At 42.2% G+C, this 26529-nt stretch overlaps 1 protein-coding gene across 12 annotated transcripts in view; it reads right to left on the reverse strand.

Annotated features, from left to right (window-relative positions):
* The window catches only part of RBFOX2 (RNA binding fox-1 homolog 2), a 216357-nt gene that overhangs the window by 63812 nt on the left and 126016 nt on the right, over window positions 1-26529 (reverse strand). Inside the window, exon 2 of one of the 12 annotated variants that reach the window (XM_030320520.1) lies at window positions 20510-20649. The exons of the other annotated variants lie outside the window; for them this stretch is intronic. The gene's annotated coding sequence lies outside the window, so the exon portion shown is untranslated. The remainder of the gene's footprint in view (window positions 1-20509; window positions 20650-26529) is intronic. 12 annotated transcript variants of the gene reach the window in all.

Consider the following 26529-nt stretch of genomic DNA (forward strand, 5'->3'; position numbering starts at 1 on the left):
GGAAAAAAAAAGAGGATAATCTTCACAGCTTTGCAATAAACAAAAACTTCCTGGGTCATAAAAAACAAGAATTACTGAAGAAAAAAATAGATACACTGAACACCGAAAATTTAAAACTTCTTGCTCCTTTGAAAGGTACCACTAAGATAATAAAGAGACAAGATGTAGACTGGGAGGCAACATTCGCAATACACTCAATTATCTGGCAAAGAACGCCTATGCAGAATCTACAAAGAATTGTTACAAATCGTAACAAAAAGAACAAAGCATGTTTTTGAAGATGGGTTAGTGACTTTAACAGACAACTTCCCACAAAATGATATCCCGATGGGCAGAAAATACATGAATGTGCGGCTCAACAGCATTAGTCATCAGGGATCTGAAATTAAAACCAAACAGGAGGCACCTGGGTGGCTCAGTTGGTTAAGTATCTCACTCTTGATCTTGGCTCAGGTCATGACCTTGCGGTTCACGGGATCGGTTCGTGGAATCGAGCCCTGCATCAGGTTCTGTGCTGACAATGCAGGGCCTGCTTGGGATTCTCTCTTTCCCTCTTTCTCTGCCCCTCCCCTGCTTGTGCTCTCTCCCTCTCCCTCCCAAAATAAGTAACCTTTAAAAACAAAAAAACCTGAGCTAGCATTTCGTGCCCACTGAAAACACGGAACGTTGATAAGGGTGTGGAACCACGAGAACTTTCATATGCCGCTTGCCAAAGTGTAAAACAGTATATCCGCTTGGTAGAACTGCTTTGCGGTTCTACTTTTTTATAAAGTTAAAATGCTTCTTGTATTTAACCAAAGAAAATAAAAGCATGTGTGTAGAAAAACACTCGCACAAGTATGTTCATGGAAGCTTTATTCATAATAGCCCCAAACTGAAAAATGACTGTCTTGAAATCAATAGGAAAATGGATAAACAAACTGTGGTTGATTCACAAAATGGAATGTTACACAACACAAAAAGAATGAACTACCGGCAGCAGGGATGGACCTGAAGGGCCCTGCTGAATGAGACACAAAATCTATCGTAACAGAAGCGAGAAACTAGTTTTCTCTTTTCTTGGTGGGGGGTGGGGGGGGGTGGGGAGAGTGTTGATGGACATCTAGTACTATGGAACATTCTAAGATGATGGAAAGGTTTTATTTCTTATTAAGGATCGTGGTCCCAAATTGTTAAAATTCATTAAACAGAACACTTGATAAGAATGTTATCACATTTGTTAATTATAACAAAGGAAAAACAAGACATAAAAAACCACCGGCAAACATTACATATTACATACACACACACATATAATTTTTAATGTGTACTTATTTTGAGAGTGAGACAGCATGAGTGAGGGAGAGGCAGAGAGAAGGAGAGAAAGAACCTTAAGCAGGCTCCATGCTGAGCATGGAACCCAGTGCAGGGCTCAACAGTGAGAATGGGACCTGAGCTGAAATCAAGAGTCAGATGCTTAACGGACTGAGCCACCCAGGCGCCCCAGCAAACATCACATTAAGCTGTGAAATACCAGTCATTATTAGAAATCACAGATAACTGCGCTGTCACTATTATTCCTTCTATATATAAAAGCAAGTACAAAATGGAGATCAAGATAATACAGAGACAAGTTACCCTTACAAATGTAACTATATACTTAGAAACACCAAAAGAACTAACTACAAACCAGCAGACCTAATAATAAAATTTTGTCACATTTATGCATAACTATTTTAAAACCAGCAGTGGCAGTTATTGAAAAGAGCAACAAAATGTGTAGTATAGAACACACGATGTAGGATGCAAAACAAGGCCTGAATAAATAGAAAGATACATTTTGTTTCTGGAGGAATGCTTAATATAAAAATGTTAATCCTTGCCGAAATAAAATGTATACCTAATGCCATTTTTAATCAGAAGCAAATGGTGTCTAGGGAAGAAAATAGGCCTAAATACTTTTCTATTTGGTACGTGAAACACTCCTAGGAAAGTTTAGAAAAGGAAAAACCATGAAGTGAGGCATGTTCTATCAGTATGTTAGGACTTGGCATAAAGCCACTGTGGCTCAACACTATGGGGGCGCCTGGGGGGGAGGCGGAGGCTCAGTTGGTTAAGCATCTGACTCGATTATCAGTTCAGTTCATGATCTCATGTTTGTGAGACTGAGCCCTGCATGGGGCTCTGGGCTGACAGCGCAGGGCCTGCTTGGGATTCTTTCTCTCCCTCCCCCGCTCCCCCCAATAAACAAACAAAACTTAAAAAAGAAACAGCAGTAAGAATATACACAGTGATCAAAAGAACATGATAATCCTAAAACAGATTCAAGTTTCTACAGGAAATTAACAGAAGAGAAAAGTAGCACTTCACTCTGGTTGGGGGAAAACGGTTTATTTACCACATGGTATTTGTAAAAGTTGGCTATCCAAATGAGCACTTCACGGTGCCTAGTCCATACCAGAAAAATTCGAGAAGGAATAAAATCTAAGAGAACAATGAAAACTACGCAAATACAAGAAAACTTGAGAGCATAACTGGGGTCTGGGGGATTCTTTTTTTTTTTTTTTTAATTTTTTTTTTTAACGTTTTATTTTTATTTTTGAGACAGAGAGAGACAGAGCATGAACGGGGGAGGGGCAGACAGAGAGGGAGACACAGAACCAGAAGCAGGCTCCAGGCTCTGAGCCATCAGCCCAGAGCCCGATGCGGGGCCTGAACTCACAGACTGCGAGATCATGACCTGAGCTGAAGTCGGACGCTAACCGACTGAGCCACCCAGGCACCCCTGGGGGATTCTTAAATAAGGCAGGAAACCTAAAAACTAGGAAGGGGAAAAGAAAAAAAAAGACATGTGGCTGTGTAAGTTAGGAAGGAAAGGAGAAGGGAAGGGGGGAGAAATGGGCTTTAAAGTCAAAAGGAAAACCAACCAGGGAGAAAAGAACTGCCACAGACGAGACAGACAAGGGGTTGTCATCACTAACGTAAGAATAGGCTACACAAATTCAGAAACACACCTGACAACAGAAAATGAGGCAAAGACTATACCTGAACAATTCACAGAAGATGAAATGTTTAATCGCAAATGACTGGTACCATCAAAATGTTCAATTTCACTAACAAATGGAAACACATAGTAACAGCAAAACAAGTCCAATTTTGATTAGTCATCTAATCAATAAAAAAAAAAACTGAACAGTTTTATTGAGGTGTAAGTGACATACACAACAAACCGCATCTATTTATTTGTACCGTGAGCCTTGACAATTACAACCCAAGTGCACCCATGAAATCATCATCATCTTCAAAACAGGAAGCATATCTACTCCAAATCTCCTCAGGCTCCTAATAATAAACAGGTATTACATTTGTAATGAAGCCTACAAAAGTCTTCTTTTTTAACTTTTTTTTTTAATGTTTATTTATTTTTGACAGAGAGAGAGACAGAATGTGAGGGGGCGAGGGGGAGAGAGAGAGGGAGACACAGAATCCGAAGCGGGCTCCAGGCTCCGAGCTGTCAGCACGGAGCCCGACGCGGAGCTCGAACTCACAGACCACGAGATTGTGACCTGAGCCGAAGCCGGACGCTCAACCGACTGAGCCACCCAGGTGCCCCGTTTTTTTTAATATAAAAGAGAATGACATGAAAAATGGTATCAGTAAGAGGAAGCCGAAATGCTAAAGCACTGAATTACTGTGCTATCCTCAAGAAAATGGTAGTGACATTATCTAGAGACAAAAATGTATCACGGTCTTTCACTTCAAAGTTATAAGGCATCAAAATTCAGCTGTCTCCAGTGTCCAAGAACCATTTCTAAGTGGTATTAAGGAGTGCTTTATGTAAAAATCTTCCCTTTGTTTAGTTTTTAGAAATTATGCTAGGAAAACCTTGAATTTTTGAAGTTCTTTTCATTATTTCTATCTAGGCTGGGGTATTATACACGACTTCTCCTCAGCTCTCCTGGGTGTCCGAAGAGAGAAATAAAATAACCCTCTCCCTTCGTCAAGTTCCACAGGGCCGTATCCATATCTACCTACCCACCTGCCTGCCCGTTGCATGAGGCACACTGCTTCCAATTTTTTCTAAATTTTTTATTTTTTATTTATTTATTTATTTATTTATTTATTTTTTAAACGTTTATTTACTTTTGAGACAGAGAGAGACAGAGCATGAACGGGGGAGAGGCAGAGAGAGAGGGAGACACAGAATCGGAAACAGGCTCCAGGCTCTGAGCCATCAGCCCAGAGCCCGACGCGGGGCCTGAACTCACGGACTGCGAGATCGTGACCCGAGCTGAAGTCGGACGCTTAACCGACTGAGCCACCCAGGCGCCCCGCTAAATTTTTTAATTTATTTCTGAGAGAGACAGCGAGTGAGCATGTGCAAGCAGGGGAGGGGCAGAGAGAAGGGGAGACACAGAATCCGAAGCAGGCTCCAGGCTCTGAGCTGTCAGCACAGGGCCCGACACGGGGCTCGAACGCCTGAACTGCGAGATCATGACCGGAGCCAAAGTCGGACACTTAATCGACTGAGCCGCCCAGACGCCCATGAAACATGCTGCTTCAGAAGCCATCATAGGATGTACTGGCCTAAAGTCAGATATGAAAGACACAAATTCACATTCAGGTAGACTGGTGAACGTAAGAGAGTAAAGACCACCAAAGGTGTCTGTAGATCTACACTCCAACTCCAGGCATAAATACAATCTTACCGTATGCAAGAAGGGTCTACTCAATAATCGGTAAGGCTAAAAGACAGTCTCCCGGTTATGATTAACATGGCAAAGGGGACTCGCTTTCCTCGCTCAGAGGTAGCTCCTTGTAGACTCACCTGCTCTGGCCTCCAGTCTCCACCCCCCCCAGCCCTGCTGGGAGTGAGGTACCCGCACACCAGTTCACAGTATTGACTCTCCCACAGGGGCAGGCCTTACAAAGCTGGCCCAGTCAACTGAATAGCCACATCGATTAGCAGTGGGGGCTAGGGGAAGAAAGGTAAAAACATTTTATAGGATCTATGTGCACCCTTGGCACTATGTGTTTCAAAGAAATACGAGGCAGGCGGAGGCTGAGCGGTTTCCTGAAAAAAGGGGAAATGTAAGTCTTTGCTAAAAGGTCAAAAAGAAACTCTCAGTAGATTATTTTGCTCCTTATAGGAAGGTCTTTTATTTTTGTGGAAAGAAAAACACATTAGGTTTATATGCTAAGGGAATGAAATTGGAATAGGAGTGATTCTGCATTTTATTTCATACACTCTACAATGTCTGAAAGTCTCCCCAAGTATTTATTACTACTACTACTATAAATGTTAAATGGTTTCAGATTTCTATTAAATTTCCAGGCTATATTCCAAGGTTATAAGTTCAAAAGCGAAGTACTTTGGCCTCTGGGCAAACTATGAGATAACAGTTCACATGATCATTTCTAGGCAAGAATTTACCTCTATGTTTAATATGAAAATGTTTTGTTTTTAAAATCATAGGCTAATCATAGGCTTAGGTGTATGTCAGCTGAGAAAATGAATTATTAACTCTTACGCTCTACAAAACTAGACATGATTTCTCTTCTCCCTCATGTGGCAGTCTATAAATTTTCCTTTCACAAGACAGACAACAAAGAGTACTATATGCAAGTCAGGTTTCTATCTCACTTAACAAGAATCTAATAAAGATTTCATTTTAAAGCCCCTTTCTTCCCTAGAATATAAATTCTGACTTTTGTGAAAGATGAGAAGAAAAAACAAACTGTACTCCCTTTCAGTCCTTCGCACTGTCTCCCAGGGTAACGAAAGTTCCCTGAGAGCAGGTCTGCCAGCCCACCAAGAGGAGCACGCAACTTCAGGATTCGCTGTTCTGTGTGCCGCGGGTATTCCAGTCTGCTGATTTCACACCTCCCTCACGTCCATGCTCCAATGTCAGCTTTCCTGACCGCTCTATTGAAACTCTCGACCCCGATTACTGTCTTCTCATCTATAATAATACTGCATTTATTTCGTCTCCTCTGTTGGAATGTAAGTGAGAGGTTTTGCCTGTTCGGCCCACCGATGCATCCCCAGCACCGAAAACGACGTCTGGCATGGAGCCTCACGGCACTACTCTTACTTAAGGGGTTTGCATGAGCAGAATAATAAAACCGAACATCCAAGATGAAGAGTGGTCCCCAATTTGTAGAAAGCTAACCATGAGGACAGAAAGAACAGGTTACATCGAATCCTAATACCACATGAATTTAGTACAGGAATGAACAGGAAATTATAAACAAAGCAATTCTTTGGTTAACTGGCCTTCCCATCAGCAACATAATTTACAACAATACTAAAAAGTGAGATCTTCCAAATTTTCAAACAAAGCTATCTGCATTTCTAACGCTCTGGTTTAAAAAGTAAGAAGACACAAATGAGTGACAAAGCTGCTTTTCTAAAGTTATTTTTATTTTCTAAAAGCTGTTTATTTATTTAGGAAGTGTGAGTGGGGGAGGGGCAAAGGGAGACAGAGAGAGAATCCCAAGCCTGCTGCTTGGATTCTGCCCGTCCCCTGTGTGTGCACTCACTCCCTCTCTAAATAAATAAATAAATAAATAAATAAATAAATAAATAAATAAAATACTTTAAAGCTATTTTTAAATCGGAGGAGGAGGAGACGAGGAGGAAGAAGGAGAAGAAGAAAAAGAAAAACCCTGAAGAGACCTACGTGAAACAGATAAATTTGGGATATAACATTATTTCATATTCAATAATCATTCAACAAACCAATTCGATATCCTGTGATCTCACTGTTGTTTTACTATCTACACAAAAGTTTAAGGAGAGATATAGTAAGAGGACAGAAAACAGTATTTTACTTCACATAGAATTCAGGCCAGTGTGACTCAACACTTTTTAGGGTGGCATCTCTGATTAAAGCTCAAGGTGATGCCCAGAAAGGTAAGGGATATAGTGACTGATGACAGTGTTTTCAATGTATTATGCCCCAATACAAATTTGTTTACTCCATTACTTAAACACTACTTAAAATATTATCAAATCCACCTGAGACCCAATAAAAGCCACATTTCACCAAGAGCAATGCTGAAGTGTATGGTTAGAACATAATTCGAATCTCGGCTTTGCCACTTACTATAGCTGTAAACACTTAAATATGTTGTTACCTAACTTCCCTGCACTTCAGCTTCTTCATTTATACATTTTCTTAATGTTTATTTATTTTTGAAAGAGAGAGAGACAGAGTGTGAGCGGGGGAAGGGCAGAGAGGGAGACACAGAATCCAAAGCAGGCTGCAGGGTCCGAGCTATCAGCACAGAGCCCGATGTGGGGCTCGAACCCATGAACTGCGAGATCATCACCTGAGCTGAAGGTGGATGCTTAACTGACTGAGCCACCCAGGCGGCCCCCAGTTTCTTCACTGATAAAATAGCGATGTTAGTGCCACACCTTGTTGTAAAGAATTGGTAAGATAAAATGTGAAGCTGGGGTGCCTGGGTGGCTCGGTCAGTTGAGCCTCCGACTTCGGCTCAGGTCATGATCTCGCGGTTTGCGGGTTCGAGCCCCGCGTCGGGCTCTGTGCTGACAGCTGGGAGCCTAGAGCCTGTTTTGGATTCCGTGTCTCCCTCTCTCTCTGCCCTCCCCCGCTTGTGCTCTCTCTCTCAAAAATAAACACTAAAAAAAATCTGTTTTAAAAGGGAGATCTTTCCATTATTCTCCTTTTACAGACCAAGAAACAATGTTTAAAAGCGTTAAGTGTTTTACCAAAAAACCACTTAGCTAATACGTGGCATAAGCAGACTCAGATCCAAACCAATTCTAGGGCTGGTGCTGCTAGTCACTGAGCCCTGTGGTGTCTCCAGTGGGGTCCTCTTTCTCGCAGGCATGTCATACACAGCTCCATCCATTAATCCTGTGTTGCAATGAGTCTGGACTTCTACATTCCCCACATATGGTGCTTTCCCAAATCTCAGCCAGACTGCTATGGCAGGGATCAGTGCTGGTCCCCATGCGGTATCCCCTACCAAGAGGATTCATGCCTAATGAAAATGTAGCCGGACATCAAGGATCACCTCAAATAATCCCTTCTCCACGAAGCTATCCCTAGAAAGGAAGTACGACATAAAGCGCGGGTCAGCAGACTTTTTCTATAAAAAGCCAGATAGTATTTTAGGCCTTGCAGGCTGCCTGATTTCTGATGCAACTAACTACAGGACTCCACTGTTACAATGCAAAAGCAGCTGTAGACAGTATGTAAATGAGCAAGTACGGCTGTGTTCCAGAAAAACTTTACTGATGGGCACCGAAACATAAATTTCATCTAATTCTCACATCTCAAAATATTCTTCTTCTTTTGACTTTTTTTTTCTACCCATTTAAAAATGTAAAAATCATTCTTAGTTCACGAGCCTTACAAAAACACGCAGCGGGCCAGGTCTGGCCTGTAGGCCATAGTTTTTGGACCTCTGGTGTAAAGGAAACAGATTAAGGTTTAGAGCCAAATGAACCTGACTTGGTAACCTGTTAGTTGTGTAGCTTTGAACAAGAAACTAAGCCCCGGTTTTGTCACCTGCAACACAGACGTAACCGCCATCTACTGTGAGGCTAACACAAGACAAAGGACCAACGGTTATCTAGACCAGGATCCAGCTGAGCAGACTTTTAGCAAGTGTTGCACCCCCATTTCCAGTCAGAAGAATTTCCCTCCTCTCCTGTATTCCCATAGCACTTGGCTTGCACTACAAATGTGTACAAGATATTTAAATTCAAAGCCTTATACTTATCTCGGTAAGTGCCTTATCTCTCCAAACCAATTCTAAAAGCTTCTTTATGATGAGTGGCGACTGTTTTTGTACACTGTAGAATCCCATACCGGGCCTAATAAATATTAAGCAATAAATAAAAATTTTAAATAAAGGATTAAGATGGGAAGTCACACACAGGCACACTACACTAGCAAACTGCTTCGTTTGGCTAGAGTAGAGAGTGTAACTAATGAAGGATAACATATAATGAAACAAATGTTGTCTTGGGTTGATATCAAATTGGAGAAGAATGTTGGGGTAGGAAGAGAGAAATGGTAGAGTACCTTTAGGAGAGAAAAGAAATCAACATTTATGTGCTAGTGCTTTAGATTCACGATTTCCTTCAATCTCACAAACACAAAAGCTAAGAAGGACGTCTTTCACAGGGCGCCTGGGGGGCTCAGTCGGTTAAACATACGACTTCGGCTCAGGTCAGGATCTCATGGCTCATGGGTTCAAGCCCCACATAGGACTCCGTGTGGACAGCTCAGAGGCTGGAGCCTGCTTCGGATTCTGTATCTCCCTCTCTCTCTGCCCCTCACCGCCCCCCCCCGCCCCCCACTCTCAAAAATAAAGACAAAACATTAATTTTAAAAAAAAATTAAAAAAAAAAAAAAAAAGAATGACGTCTTTCTCCTTTCAATCACATGGAGTACCAGAGGTGATACATTACCATACATGGTCTTCTGGTATACAATGTGAACTCTGCTAAATGTTTTAATTCTAAAATCAAATACACAATCACAGCAAACGGTTCCTGTCACACAGAAAAAATGTATAACCCAGGGGCCAAGTCTCAACCCCTTTATCCGTCTATTCCCTCACCCACAGCAATCTGAGAGCTTTGATTGCTACCTACCTACGGGTGACTTCCAAATATTTTTGGGTCCAACCATGTCCTCTCTCCCATGCTGTCATGGGATGCAGAGTAAAAACAAAAAAGAGCATGAGCCTGAAAGACAGACCTGAGTTAAAATCCCAATCATACCATTACCAGGTACAGACGAATTACGCAAGCCTTTCTAGTCTGCTTCTTTAGCTGCAAAATGGACTGTTTACCATAGAGGCTGTGGCACAGATGCAAAGAGAGTAAGTGAAACTATGAATACAGTGCCAGACGTCCAACTCGATCGTACCCTGCATCCGGTTCTTCCGGGGGGCACTCCTCCTCCTCAGATCCCATCCTTCTGCCCTCCGTGTCCCACTTACACTGCAAATTCTGTGTGTCTAAAAAGTGAGTTTATTACGGTCTTTTCTTATTTCTGCTGGTTGAGTTAATCATGTTCCCAGTCTAAAAGGCCTACTTGGAACCTCTCCCTTATCCTTTCTGATGTTTTGCTCTATAGTGAGTATCCCAATATCCAAATCTGTTCGGTACGGACAGTTTTAACTAGTATTCCTTGGTAATGAAGAGCCATCAAAATAGGAGAATAGCAGAGTTGTAGCTCATGTAATGATAACAGGATGTGGGATATACTTGGGGGTTGGCAATTAGGGGGCAGAAATAAGGAGGTGTTTGTAGCATACTGGAGAAGATGTGGACCTAAGCAGGGTAATGGGGCCAAGAAAACGGAGTCAAAAGCTGCTGTGGGGGAATTTAAGGAACGTGGCAACCAACCAGTTATAGGCAATAGGCAGAACAAGATGGCTTTTTAAGATTTATAGTTGCAGACTCACTATTCAGGACCCACTCACCCACGCACTTTCATCAGTACTTGAAAGAAAAGTTTTCTCATTATTCACAAGTCACACTGCTTGGGGTAAACGAGTCTATGTTGTTATTGTTTCTTAAATATATTCTCTGTTATATGGAGTTATTCTGAGTATTACTTGAATCCGTTATTTACTGACATTTAAGCACCTACAACATCCTAGTCTTTAACATCAGGGGGAGGGGAGGCACAAGGGCAAAAATAAGATTTTGCTTTTTTTTTTTTTTAAGCTTATTTATTTTGGGGGGGGAGGGGCCGAGAGGGGGAGAGAGAGACACAATCCCAAGCAGGTTCCATATTGTCACTGGGGCTCGATCTCACAAACTGTGAGATCATAACCTGAGTTGAAATCAAGAGTCAGACACTTAACCGACTAAGACGCCCCAGGCGCTCCAGATTTTCTTTTGTAGGACCAAATTTAAAAGGTGAGACAGGCATTTAAACTAATAATTACATCAACATTATTTGTGCTATAGAGCTAAGCATAAAGTACTTTAAGAGAACACAGAAAGAGTGGTCCCAAATAGAATTGTTTGCCTTAACTGCTGTAGGATAATTAAAGTCCATGGAATCTTGGAGAAAGAAGAGTATTTTTGTTTATACCTTCCCATTTCTTTTTCTTTTTAATTTTATTTTAGAGAGAGAAAAGTGTACGCATGTGTGTGTTGCACACGCACGAGCAGGGGTGAAGGGCAGAGGGAGGAAGAGAGAGAATCTCAAGCAGGCTCCCCACCCAGTGCAGAGGGGGGCTCAATCCCACAACCCTGGGATCACGACCGGAGCCAATCAACAGATGGACACTCGACGAACTAAGGCACTCAGCCGCTCCTTCCCATTTATTTCCCAGCCTCATCCTCATTTTTTCACTTTGGTAATCTCAAGTCCCACTTCTATACTTGATCTGCTATCTGCTGCTTCTAAGCAACAGGCTGCAAATCCTATCGCAAGAGAAAAGTTTCCCAATTCCTGTATTACATCTATGATCAGAATGAATCGCTGAAAGAAAGGGATCAATATGCGTTTTATTTACACCTTCACAACAATGATCATTTTGTTATTTAGGTAGAGGATCTTCTCACCAGTTTATCGTCCTGGCCAGGGTCACTTACCATTTTCGTCATGCTGTAGGAAAAATGGAAATTAATTCTCTAGCTTTGTAACCAAAAGAAAATACTTTTGCCTTGAAGTATTTTATTTTTTTTTAAATGTTTATTTTTGAGAGACAGAATACAGCATGAGCAGGGGAGGGGCAGAGAGAGGGAGACACAGAATCCGAAGCAGGCTCCAGGCTCTGAGCAGTCAGCACAGAGCCTGACGCGGGGCTCGAACCCATGAACTATGAGATCATGACCTCAGGCAAAGTCAGATGCTTAACCGACTGAGCCACCCAGGCGCCCCTGCCTTCAAGCATTTTACAAATTAGATAATTCGTACCCCCTAGGATTTGCCTGGATAGGCTCAGATCTCAAACCCTACCTGCCTCTGTAAAAAAGGGTTTATAAAAAGCACTCAGCTGATAGAGCCTAAGAAAAGGCCGGCCATTCTTCTCAGACCCTGTCCCAAAAGCCGGGGTGCCCGCCTGATGTCTGTGACCCTCTCACAGAAAGATAAAAAACAGAACGCTGGATTTAAGATCAAGAATCAACTAAAGTAATTTATAAACCTCTGTAGAAGAACGATAGGCTAAGAAGACCTCGAGAAAGAAAATGAACGGATATGCACAAAGACAAAACAACACACATTTACCAGACATTCAGTGAAGTTCATTCTAGGGTCTTCATTTACCCCCACACTTAAAACTGGGCCGCCCCAAATCTCTGCCCTTTGGTATTTGAAATAACTCTGTATTGAACACAAATGTCCCCCTCTGCCAATCTAAAAACAGTGAGGTTATTATACTATTCCTGCCTCCTTTTGTTCTTCAAACTACCATAATAACCTGGAGGGAGGGCTGTGAAACAGAAGTGTTTCCATTTCTCCTGTCAGCAGTGTTTCACCCTCTGAACACCTGGAGCTGAAAATATTAGTATCTAACAGTCCCGAAAATATTTCTGATAGCAAAATAAGTTAGATAAAAGTCACGTGTTTTCTCTTTGACAGTGAATATAAATCATACCCAGAGCCATGACATGTCAGACAATCTGCAGGTAGATCTAGAACTGGAAGGAAAAGCCTACACAGGGAGACTCCCTGCAGCCTCTAGTTTGTGAGTTCAAGATCAGTTCAAACGGTTCATTCTTCATTTGGTTGTCCGTGACTGAGTAGATGGCTGGGATCCAGAGGAAATTCACAAGAACAGATTTAATGACTGCGTCATAATGATTATAGTAGTAAAAGGCCCATCACTGACTAAAATATTAAATTTAAGGGAAAGTATTATCTGATTCCAAGAAAATAGTCTAGGGACACATCTATTCCTGCTAAAGTCTCAGTAAGATCACTAACTCACGCAGTATGGACCCCCTCCTCTATACTGTGCCACGCACACCCACAGACTCATCTTTGACCTGGCTCCTTGAGAGTGAAGATTCCCACATTTAATTGTGCATAATGATCACCCCGGGAACATTTTTTTCTTGAGATCAAGATCCTTCCCCCCACAGATTATGATTCAGTGTGTTGTATCAGGGCCCTGGTACTCCAGGTACAGGTGGTTTGGGAAACGCTGAGAGGCTTTGCTGGCATGATGAGAATTAGGGTGACAGTAGGTGCTGCTAGAAAATGCCCTTAGCGGCTACACTTCTAGAAGAAGGGCAGAGATTAGGGAGGGAGGAAGTGCTGAGAGGAAGGTAGTAGTGGCCATAAATGTAAATTACCTCAAAGTAGAGGGATCTTCTTATATGGAACCTACAGATAAGAGAATAAAAACTAGTTTTTTGTTTTTTTTTTTTTTTAAATGCAAACCTACTGAAATGGAAGCCTAACAATGGTTCCTTCTTTTACAGTAGTTTTAACCAAAGGGCAGATGGAGTGCAGGAGGGGACCAAGTGCAATTCTGAGCCCTTGCAAAGAATAAATAAAAATAAAACAGGAAATACAATATATTGTACATTCATGTTTACAATAAAAATAATTTAGAGGATCTAGCATATGCAAGTCTAAGGACAGGTATAGGCTTTGTATCCAAATCACTTGCCTTCAACACACACACACACACACACACACACACACACACACACACACAACATACACACGCACACACATACACATACACACAGCTTTCAAATTACTCAGAAAAAAGGCAGGCTGACCTCTCCCCTGAGGCTGAGTTCTGCCATCTCAAAGCTATGAATATTTAAAGAGAAAAATAAATATTTCAGAATAGAGTCATTCAAACCAATAGTCTATTAGGTTAAAAACGACAAACCCTATAATAGTCTTAATGTCTCCAACCTCCTAAAAGCTCTTTCTTCCGTATCGTCTGTAAGCAGTATTTAGAACCTCAAACATCCATGAATCATGTCTTCCACCCACAGGAGACAATAAGAAATACTCTGGTCCAGCTACCTGCTTCCTTGGAAACGGAAGGTCCCCACAGCCAATACGGTTGGTTGTCTATTCTAGTCAATATAATTGATTTATACAATTCACGGGTGATTATTCTTTTTCTTAACCAAATTTTCAATACAATTTAAATCAACTTACTCTTTATTTTGTCTTCATGGGCAATTAAGTTCATATCTTCTATACGTTAAACTGCAATATCCTTGAAAAAAAGCCGTTAACTCAGGTTCAGAATAAAATCTTAGGAAGATTTTGTAGTGCCTCCTGAATCAGAAAATATTGAATTATTCTTTATATATATAGCATTGGATGTTCTATTATAGTTCACTTCTTCAAATGAGTAAATCACGTAACATACAGTAAGAGACAAAATTTTTCCCTATACCCTTCCCCCAACAAAACTGCCTTCTGTCTGCAACCACAACTACATGATGGCTTGTATTTCCTCTATTTACTTCACAAGTAAAGCCCCTACATAGGCCATGGGCTGAATCACATGCTGCTTCATCCATAGCTTCCTCATTAAATGATGAGCACACAGCAGTTGATGTTTAGAAAATGTTTGCTAGTTGAATCGACCGGACAGTTGATTATCTGCTTCTGAAGCACTAAGTCTGTAAAACACATAAGAACCTTTTCTCTTTCTAGTTTTAGGAGTCTGCAAAAAGCTCACCACGATATCAAGAATTGTTCTTAAATACTTCCCACAGAAGACGAGCGATTACAGTCCTGTATTCAACACACACGCTCATTGAAAGGCTGTGCGAGTATCCGCGCTCTGTGCACGGCAAACGGTGAACAGGCGCTTCCGCTCTCATCACCTCCCATGCAGGCTATTCCAAGAATCTCTCTTCCAGTCATTCTCCCATCTGCAAACAACCTCAGCCTAATCCATTTTTTAGAAGTTTATTTATTTTTAGAGAGAGAGAGAGCAGGAGAGGGACAGAGAAAGAATCCCAAGCAAGCTCCACACTGACAGCACAGAGTCTGATGCGAGGCTCAAACCTACGAGCCACGAGATCATGACCTGAGCGGCAATCAAGAGTCAACACTTAACCGAATGAGCCACCCAGGCAATCAATTTTTAAGCAGCTCCCAGGAAGATATCGTTAACTAATTCTCTTCTGAAAATTCTAGGCTCCTCGATGCCTACACTCTCAAGTCCAAAATCCTTCGCCCATCCAGTTTTGATTCTCGCTGCCGAGTATTTACTGAGTACCTATGAGGGGCTAGACACTTGGTTCTAGATGCTGGGGAAACAGCGACTACAAAGATGACGTTCCTACCCTTAGGAAGTTTACATTCTAGTAAGGAAAAACAAGTAAGAAACAGGCAAGCCACACAAGAAACAGATGGGGAGTCATGGAGGAAAATAAAGCAAGGAAGGGGGTACAGGAGTACTGGGCTGGAGGGACAGAGGACCGCTATTTGACACCGGGGAGTCAAGGCAGGTTACGACCGAGCAGACACCTGAAGAAATTCAGAGAGCAAGCCGTGTGTCTGTCTGGGGGAAGACCGCCGCAGACAAAGGGAACACAAGCGCAAAGCCTCAGATGTGAAAACGTACTCAGCTGACTCTAGGAACTAGGAGCAAGGCGGCCTCGTGCGACTGAACCAGAATAAGCAAGAACAGAGTGGCAGGAGATGGAGAAAGGTGGCAGCGGGGAAAGAGAGGTGTTGGGTAGAAATCTTACCAAGCTTAAGGCCACTGCAGGGATCTGGGCCCTTCCTCTCCGGCGAGGGTTCTGAGCCAACTGACATGGTTAGGTTTAGGTTTCACATGGACCACTGGGCAAGGCAGAAGCAGGCAGGCCAGTTAGGAGGCTATAGTAATAACCCACCTGAGAGATGACAGCGGCTCAGCTGGGCCCAGGTGGCACTCTTACGTGTATTACATCTTGGAAAACACCTTGTGCTATCTCACCTCCAGTTTCTCTGCACCTGCCAGTCCTTCTGCTTAGAAAGCCGCTCTCCTTCCTACCCATCTGCCTAGCTTGTACACATTCTTTAATATTTAGTCCGGTCATCCACTGTTCTCGGAAGCTTCTCTTGCCTCCTCCAAATAGGAAAAAAAATCACTCCCTCCGCGTATTCCCACTGAACCTAATATGTAACTCTACTACAGCACTTCTATTCTATTAAAATTATTTATTTAGGGGCGCCTGGGTGGCTCAGTTGGTTAAGTGTCTGACTTCAGCTCAGGTCATGATCTCACGGTCCGTGGGTTCCAGCCCCGCCTCAGGCTCTGTGCGGACAGCTCAGAGCCTGGAGCCTGCTTCGGATTCTGTGTCTCCCTTTCTCTCTGCCCTCTCCAGCTTGTGCTCTGTCTCTCTCTCTCAAAAGTAAACAAACATTAAAAAAAAATTTTTTTTAATTATTTGTTTACATATCTATCACCTCTGTAGAACATGGACTCTTTGAGGGCAGGTAACTGTCCAGGTCTAATCAATTGTTGCATCTCCAGTGACTGCCTTAAAAACATTCAATAAGTGCTTGTTAAAAGGGGGGGAAAAAAAAGAAATATGTCCAGCCTAGTAGAGTATATAAATAACTACAGGTTTTTGTTAATTTTTAAGAGATACAACCAAAATTAGGACAGGCAGAGACCCAAACCCATCCGGCATGGGGAAATGCAGGGGACACGAGGAAGGGAACACCACAAACCCTGCAGGGCTTACAAGAGCTACAGCAGAGCTAGAGGGAAGCAGGTCAGGGACCCTGTGCTGGGGTAATCCAAGGAGAGTCCGGGTCTGGCAGTGGCCCTGGGGGAGGGGGAGGAGCTCCTAGACCTCAGTCCCATGGGGCTGTATGCAAGCGGGCAGTGAAGTAGGAATGGGTGGGAAAGGAGAAAGATTCGAGTCTATAAGTCCAATTTTCTTAAAAGAAGATTCTCCTGATATAAACTACTAATTAGATTTTACCTTTCAATATCTGAAGTTCATTTTTCTTCCCCATAATGCATCCTAAAAGATCTTTCATAGTTATTTTGAGGGTGTTTTTGGCAATTTATTTTCCCTTTTTGAATTTAATTTTCACTTTTCTCAAATTAATGCATGTATACAATAGCAAATCAGATGGGTACAGAAGAGCTCATAATAAAAAGGAGCAGTCCCCTAATCCCTCCCTTTGCCAACCCTCTTGGGAATGACCATCTTTTAACAGTTTCTTGAAAGGCAGCGGGTCCGAGGCCAGAGGCTGCCACTGGAGTACCAATTCCTACTTCTCCAGGCTTAGATGACACATCACTCTAGACCTGGGCACACAGGATGTAGGACCTGGCCTCCCCGTTGAGGCCAATGAAGGCCAAGGCCTGTGTGAGCTAACTGTTCACATGGCAAACTCTGACCAAAGGGGGAGAAACAGATGAGTGGAAACCAGCAGATAAAATGCCTCTCCACACTCCCTTTGGATGGACCAGCAAGAGGAACAACAGTTCTACAGAACCCTTCTGAAAACTTCTACGGAAATCAAATACAGATGATCCCCAACTTAACGATGGTCAACTTTATGATGGTGTTAAAGAGATACGTATTCAGTAGAAACCATACTTAGAATTATGAATTTGGGTCTTTCCCGCGGCTAGATTGTTATACAGGATGGTCTTCTCTCCTGATGCTGGGCAGAGGCGGCCACAGCTCCCAGTCAGCCATGTGATCACGAGGGACAACAACCTGGACACTGACGATCATTCTGCACCCAGACTGCCGTTCTGTTTCTCAGTACCGTATTCGATGAATTACGTGAGACACTCAGCACTTTGTTATAAAACAGGCTTTGGTAGATGGTTTTGCTAACTGTAGGCTACTTAAGTGTTGTGAGTATGTTTAAGGTAAGCTGGGCTAAGCTAGGATGTTTGGTAGCATTAAATGCACTTAAATGCATTTTGACTTACCACACTTTCAACCTGCGATGGGTTTATCAGGGCATAACCCCGTGGTAAGTCGAAGATCTGTAATCAACAACACCTATAACAAGGCTATGGCCAGCCCACCTTCCTTGTTTCACTCCCCTTTCCTCATCCCTGCTTTCCTAGGACTGTACTCCCAACAGTATCAGTTGGTAAAGTTTTTTCTGCTTTTGGTTTTTTAATTGAGGTAAAATTGGTATGTTATATTCCTTTTAGGTGTACAACATAATAAATCATATTTGTATACACTACAAAGTGACCATAATCCTAATAAGTCTGATTATCACCTGGTACCATACAATTGACCCCCTTCCCCTCTGATAACCACCACCAATCTGTTCTCTGGATCTATGTTCATTCAGTCTTTTGTTTTCTTTAGAAATTGATCTTTTTAAATTTTAGAGAGAGAGAGAGAGAGAGAGAGAGAGAGAGAGAGAGGGCAGGGGAGAAGGGGAGAGGGGGAGAGGGAGAGAGAGAGAGTCTTAAGCAGGCTCCACACCCAACGTGGAGCCTGACACAGGGCTCCATCCCACGACCCTGGGATCATGACCTGAGCCAAAATCAAGAGTCAGATGCTCAACCGGCTGAGCCACCCAAGCACCCCTGTTTTTTGATTCCACATGTAAGTGAAATCATATGCTATTTTTTCCTCTGGCTTATTTCATTTAGCGCAATACCTTCGAAGTCCATCCTTGTGGTCACAAAGGGCAGGGTTTCCTTCTTTTGATGGCTGAGTAGCATCCCACTGTGTATCCAGGTATGTGTGTGTATCTCACATCTTCTTTATCCATTCACCCGTTGGGAGACACTTAGGTTGTTTCTGGATCTTGGCTCTTTCGTATGTAATTTAGCAGGTAAGGTTTTGTCTCTGTCTTCACTTTCTAAAGAACACTAAGGAAGCCATCTGTCTTACCCCTTGTAACTTCCATCTTTGCATCTTAGAGCTCTACATTTCGGGAGGTTATCTTCAATTTTATTTTCTATTTGTCTGTGGCATGTTTTCTTTTGACAGTCACATTCTTGATCTCCATCCCTCTTTTGCATTCTCACATTGCTCCCTTTTCATTATACCAGTAATGTGGGGTGTTTTTTTAATGTTTATTTATTTTTGACAGAAAGAGAGAGAGAGAGAGAGAGAGAGAGAGAGAGAGAGAGAGAGAGTGGGGGAGGGGCAGAGAGAGGGAGACACAATCCGAAGCAGGCTCCAGGCTCTGCCGTCAGCACCGAGCCTGATGCGGGGCTCGAACCCACAAACTGTGAGATCACAACGTAAACCAAAGTCAGTCACTTAACCGACTAAGCCACCCAGGCGCGCCCCTTACCCAATAATGGGTTTATGAATGTATTAACTTCCTGAATCTGACTCCATTAGTTGGAATGTTGTGTTAAATGTTCCTCTATTTCTTGGGTTGTCTGTTTCCCCAGAGGGTCAGCTTTTCTTTTTGTTTTTTTGTGGTCTCTGTCATGCTGAAGGACCCTCTAATATGGCTGATGGTCTTCACGCACCAATGATCCAGGTATAAGGACTTGGTTAGCTGGTGTGGGTTTTCTCTGCTATTGTATAATCTGTTTTCTGACTAGTTCTCTCCCTGGAATTAAAATTCTAACTGGGAACTCAGTATGAGATTTAAAAAAAGAAAAAGAAAAAAAAAAGAGCATGTCAACCAGTAGGCTTTGTTTTATTGCAAGCTGCTAGGAAAGTGTGGAATGATCTCCTCCCCAAGTCTGGGACTCAAGGAAGGGGTGCCAATACCTAATACAGAAAGAATTACATTCAATTCCCCCAAGCATTCCCGATCAAGTTCTTCAGAGTCAAACCCTCTGGTGTTTTTGGTTTTCCTTGTTCTGGTGCCGGAGAAAGGAGCCGCCACAAGTGCTGGCTACCTCCACTGGGAAGGCAGCGGAAAGGCTACGGAAATGCCACACGATTGAAGTGATCCGTACAGAATACACCCAGAATCGCCATTTCCTATTCCTTCTTCACTCTCGCTGAGTCCAGAGCCTCTCTGGGGTTCCTGCTGGAGAGACTGGTCTACACACCCCTAGCCGCTCCTATACTCACTGTCAGGCTTTAGCTTCCGCTCCATTTATCCATCAGTTGGTTCCCGTTTGCTTTAATTTCTCCAGAAATTTGTTTAACTCTCTTGTTCATTAGTAGTATCGCTCTTCGCCCTTTGCTGTCTGCTGTTACTGGTTTACATTTACACTTCTACACTGTTATGTCAGTGGGCTCTTACAAGAGATGGGGGCTGCAGGAATGTCCCAGAACTTGACCCAGAAGTCATGATTTTTTTTCTGCAAAAGATTTCAACCATAAGCAAGCTCTAGAATTCGAGTTCCTTTTCTTTTTTAATTTAAATTTTAGTTAACATCAGGTTCCTTTTTAGCTTTCCTAAAGAACATGGGGTAGTGAATGTCGTCGCTTCTTTAACCCTTTAAGAACACCGAGATTCACTGAAAGCAAACTGGAGAAGCTTAAAGGAAAATGAGAAGTGTTTACTACAGTTCTTGCAACATCCTTGTCCTGACGCTTTAGTAAATTATATGCATTTGGAGTACAGGAAGCAAAGCAACTCAGGAAGTATCAGAACTACTATTTTTTTCTGACTTATTTCATTTAGCGCAGTACCTTCAAAGTCCAATCATGTGATCACGAATGGCAAGGTTTCCTTCTTTTTATGGCTGAGTAGTATTCCATTGTGTATACACGTATGTGTGCACCGTAAGTCACAGTCCACATGTCACCTACAAGCTCACTCAGCACCATGCCTGAATCGTGACAAATATAAAAGACCTTCATGAGTCTAATCACTCTCAGAAAACAAAACAAAACAAAAATCAAGTACCTGCCAATTAGAACACCTAATTCTTCACCTCCCACCTCCTTCACAAACACAATAGGGGCCAAGATCAGATGGCGGTCTAAAGGGAGAAAAACATTTCCCGGTACCTACACCTCTCTACCACACGGATCAATAAGGCCTACCATAGACTCTGACCCTTCGGTCAGAATAGAAGGGCAATGAAATATAAACTAGTGACTGCCATGTTTAATCCTGAACCACAGCGAGACAAAGAAACCTAGAGAAGGAATTAGAGTCCTGTGTTGGAAAAGTTCATCCAAAAAGTGATCGCAAATAAGGTGTTATGCTAAAACAGGAAAACCTGTCCCAGAGTAAGAGAGGATAATCAACTTAAGGAAGAAGGTATGCAGAAAACCCAGATTGGAGATCCAAAATCTGTTCCTAAGAGAACCCAAAGGCGGTCTAAACTTCAATAGTGCTTAGCGATGAAACACTCTCAGATTTCACTCTACACTTTTTTTTGGTTTTTTGTTTGTTTTTAATTTCATTTTAAGAGAGAGCACATGTGCACAAGTTGGGGGGTGCAGAGAGGGGTGGGGGGAGAGAATCCCAGGCAGGTTTTGCACTGTTAGCACACAGCCCCATGAAGAGCTCGAACTCACAAACCGTGACCCCATAACCTGAGCCGAAGCTGGACACTTAACCGACTGAACCACCCAGGCACCCCTCACTCTGCACTTTTTATCTTTCCATGTCAAACCAACTGCTCGACAAACAAAGACAAAAAAAAATCTTCAAGCATCTTTAAACAGAAACAAAGGGCATGTTTATTTCTTCTTCCTACTTACAATCTTCCTCACCTATAACTGCATTGTTACCATTATCCCATCAACTGGACTATCGAGCTTCATTCAAGAATTATTTTCCAGGGATGACTCAGGGGCTCAGTCGGTTGAGCATCCAACTCTTGATTTCAGCTCAGGTCATGACCCCAGGCCCTGCGTTGGGTTCCCTTTGTCCCTCTTCCCGGCTTGTGCTAAGATAAACAAATAAAAATAATTTAAAAAGAATAATTTTCCAGCAAAGAATTCCCAAGATACACAAGTTGAGCTTTTTACTCATTTTAAGATTTTTCCCTTTTAGGAATGAGGAGCAAAAGAACCTGATATTTTCGCCTTTACATACTAAACATGTTGTTAAAGGTCTGAACTTCCCAGGAGGATGTTCTGACAGTAGAAAGAACACCAGACAGGGACTATGGAAAACCGAGTTCTAGCTCCAGTCCTGCCATTACTGCGCCAAATGACCTTGGACAATTCACCTCCTCTCTGCATCCACATCCAGATTTGTAAACTAAAGTTGAGTTGTAAGAATCAATGATTCTATGACAAAGAAGCCTTACCCAAGGGACAGAATGCACTAAAAAGGAAGAAACATTAGGCTCATTACCATGTGGAACAAAGTATTTTCTCTGCAACAGAGAGAGTCAACAGAGTGCCATTAAGTAGTTTATCTGCTCTCCCGCCCAAAGTGGCTAAGAGCTACTGTAATAAGGCAACACTTTCATTTCTCTATTATCCTGTACAAATGCTCCCATATGATTACTAAACCATCAAACTGTAAAACCTCTGTGCTGCGATAAAATTTCAGGAAGCTAATGCTATGTACAGAATTGTCAAATTGATCAATTCTGTACTTTCCCAAAGGAACCCAAGACTCCAAGAAAATGAGCAGACATTTCTGAAGGTTTTGGCTAAAGGTGAGTTATAAAGATACATAAAGAAAAGGTGAGGGGCGCCTGGCTGGCTCAGTCGGTGTAGCATATGACTTGATCTCAAGGTCGTGAGTTCAAACTCCACGCTGGGTGTAAAGGTTACTTAAAAAAATAAAATCTTAAAAAAAAAAAGAAGAAGAAGAAGAAGTTTAATAAACATTAAGGCCTATATTCTTCATATTATGCTTCAGGTAATGGCTATCATCAAAAAAGGGGTATAAACAGCATAAATTTTGGAAGATAAACATGGGTTCTAACCCGGGCTCTGCCATGTACAACCGTGTGACTTTGGAGAAGTCATTAAATCTCTCAATGCCTCAGTATTTTTATTTGCAAAATACGAGAGGGGATAGCTACCTAAATGGGGCATCCATAAGAATGAACTGAGATTGTGAATACAAAATTCTTTGTTTGACTTACACACACACACACACACACACACACACACACACACACACACAGCTAATAACCACTATTTGTGAAGGAAGAAGACAAAAGGGAAAGAGAATATAGTTTACAACGTGAGACCTAATAGCTGAGCTGTAACTTTAAAGATCTTCATACTCCTTTTCACATAAATAGTCACATCAGCATAAATGTTAGGGGGTGGGGGGACAACCACATTCTTCTCACTTTATCTAAAAGCATAGGCAAAGTGAGATTAACCCAAACAAAACACATCCGTCCCCAGTTTCTCAAAAATGCCTCCTGGCTCCTCAAGAGAGGACAGCATATGAAAGCAGACACTTGGGTGAACTTTTGCTCAAGTTGCTACACTAGCAGATGACAGACAACCATTTCATCCAACGTTAGGAAAACTCCAAGCAGTGCCGCCCACATTCTTTGATACGTGCAATAACGTGTTTCGTTCCACAGCACCCTCTCCCCACTGAAATTCCTAGAGAACCTGAAAACCAATGAAAGAGCAATGGTTAAAAGTCTAACTACTGGGGCATTCTAAAATAAACATAAAAAAAAAAAAAAAAACCCAGAAACACTATTTTTCCTGTGATCCTGTCCATGCATTTTTGTTAAAGAACTATTTTTAGGGACACCTGGGTGGCTCAGTCGGTTAAGCGTCTGACTCTTGATTTTGGCTCAGGTCATGATCTTCACGTTTGTGAGCCTGAGCCCTGTGCTGATAGTGCAGAGCCTCCTTAGGATTCTCTCTCTCCCTCTCTCTCTCTGCCTTTCCCCGGCTCGCTCTCTCTCTCTCTCTCTCAAAATAAATAAACAGGGGCGCCTGGGTGGCGCAGTCGGTTAAGCGTCCGACTTCAGCCAGGTCACGATCTCGCGGTCCGGGAGTTCGAGCCCCGCGTCGGGCTCTGGGCTGATGGCTCGGAGCCTGGAGCCTGTTTCTGATTCTGTGTCTCCCTCTCTCTCTGCCCCTCCCCCGTTCATGCTCTGTCTCTGTCTGTCCCAAAAATAAATAAACGTTGAAAAAAAAAAAATTAAAAAAAAAAATAAATAAATAAACGTTTTTGAAAAATTAAAAAAAAAATAACTATTTTTACCTTTAATTAGACAGTCCTAGATTCTCTCTGAAATTATTCCACCACTGCGTCTCATTCAGTACTCTAGAATTTGGTTCTAGGCTGAGATAATGTCTTGCATAATGCACACACACGCACATGTGCGTCCACCAGAGCCATTCGTCTGACCCTTTCTGCTGCTGCCAAGCTTTCCAAACTCTTTCCTCATCTGAACTTCTAATGTAGTGTACTGACATCACATTCATGTAATCTACCATGCTCCACCTCGTATTTTAATTATTTATACATACTATGCATTCTCCAATACTCCCGGAAATTACTGTTCAGTTGAGTTTTCATTCATAAATTAGGAATATGTTAAATGAGATACCACTTAGCTTTCAATTAAAAATAAGTGGTTTCCTTCGGCTTCCAATCAAGGTGAAGTGACAAGAACCAGACAGACTTCTCTTGCTGCTCCAAAAAAACCCAGAACAAAATACATGACGTACAGCACTCGAGACACTGTACAGGAGGCAAAGAAGGACACTGATCCCTCAGACAGGAAAAACCAAGGTGACCTTTATAACCGCCCAGCTTACTGCCTGGAGAAAGTTTCCAGGCTGTGGCACAGAGAGAAGCGAGAGCCAGGTAGTCCCCATGAGTCGAAGACAGTGAGCTGGAAGTGTAGGGAAGCCAAGACAGCTGGAGTTCACAGGGAAGAGCGCCAGAGAAAAAAAAGAAAGCTGCACAGAGAGAGAACTCCGAAGATGCACACGGGGCTGCCCTCAAATATTCAGCTAAGTCATGACCACTGCACTTTCTGTGAGGAGCTACCTTAGGCTGGGGAAATGTCCACCTGAAGGAGGTGGAGGGAGTAATGCCAGGAGATCACACAGTGCCATCAACAGAGCCTGTTTCCCCATGATGAGTGTGCAAAACCTGGTTATTTCGGAAACATCAGTTAGAGTACTAAGAACCTCAACAGTGAGGTAAAACTAACCAGAGACTAAACACAGCTCTGGCCCTTTCTAACACAACTTAAAAAAACAAGACCTGAAAGGAGCAAACCATTTTTCAGAAACTCAGCGGTGGTGTAGACAAAGCTCAAGAGTATTTATTGAAATAGATACGTATTATATCTAAGCCTCCAACAAGGTAAAAAATTCAGTGTCTGGCATCTAACCAAACATTACCAGGCAATGTAAACAAGCAGAAAAATACAATCCATAATGAGAAAAATCAATGGTAACTGATCCAGAACACAGGTGTCAGCATTAGTGGACGAGGATATTAAAACGTTTGTATTCCACGTGTTCAAGAAAAATTGTATGTAAAAGAAACACCGAGCATGTTAAGAGACATGAAAGATAAAGATATATATATGATCCACATCAAATGCCAGAGGTGAAAACTATATTGTCTGAGATTTAATGGAAAAAGGCAACAACTACACACTGGATTGGATTAATGGCAGATTAGATACTCCAGAAGAAAAGATTAGCACACTTGATAATACCACCAAAGAAACTAACCGAAAGGAAATACACGGAGAGGAAAAAAGACCATAAAACAATGAACAGGGAGCCTTGAAAATGACATGGAATGGAAAAAAAAAAAAAAAAAAAAAGAAAAGAAAGAAAGAAAAAAAGAAAATGACACGGAATGCTCACAGTCTAATGCGTATCTGTATTGAACAGCTTTTCAAAAGCAGTATGCTAAGAATCTAACTCTTGACCATCTCGAGTAGAAGGAAAAGAAGAGAGGGAGGTGGCAGCACTCTAGCTGCCAAACCCTAAAATGTCACCACCACCTTTCCCTTTCTCTGTGCCCTTCCCACACTGGGTGGGTTAAAGATCTTCTTCCCCCTTTCCTGACTTCCCAGGAGACCAGAACTCCTATGGCACTCACCTGCTTGCTATCTTCTGGATACATGTTGCCTTCCACTGAAACATCTACAAGAGATTTCCCCAAATAGCTGTTTACTCCAAAATCCTCCTTTCTTCTAGCCAAATAAAGCATCCGTTTCTAAAATGACATTTATATGTTAAATATTAACTGATTTAAGTAATAAGCACGAGGATATATGTGATTACCCAATTTAACTCTCCTGTTTTCATTTCCAAAGAGAACCCTGCCTATGAAGTAACAGGTTAAAATTCATTAATTCAATCGCGAAGTATTTACTAGATACTGAATCGAACCAGATGTGACAATGAACACAGGCGATACGATCGCATTCCTGAAAGAAGCTAGTCTGATGGGAAAAAACGGGTAAATATACTCACAGAGACAGTACTACTATAGCATGGGTTAAGAGACCATCGCATACACGATGCCAGTCACAATAAAGGGACAACCCTGAGAGGGGGGCAGGCTTTCTGAAGGAGGTGAAGTCTAAGCTGAACCTTTAAGGCAAGAAGTTAATCACGTTCCTGAAAAAGGTATTCTGGCTCAATGTAATAGTATATGAAAAACTGTATGAAAAGCAGGAACGTATAAAACACAGCATACATGGGGATATGCCTTAGATTTGGGGATAGAATGGAGGGATAAAGGAAGAAAGGGGGAAGAAATCTTCCTATTTTCTGGGGGAAAG

The sequence above is a fragment of the Lynx canadensis genome, chromosome B4 (genome assembly GCF_007474595.2).
Source record: "Lynx canadensis isolate LIC74 chromosome B4, mLynCan4.pri.v2, whole genome shotgun sequence".
NCBI lineage: Eukaryota > Metazoa > Chordata > Mammalia > Carnivora > Felidae > Lynx > Lynx canadensis.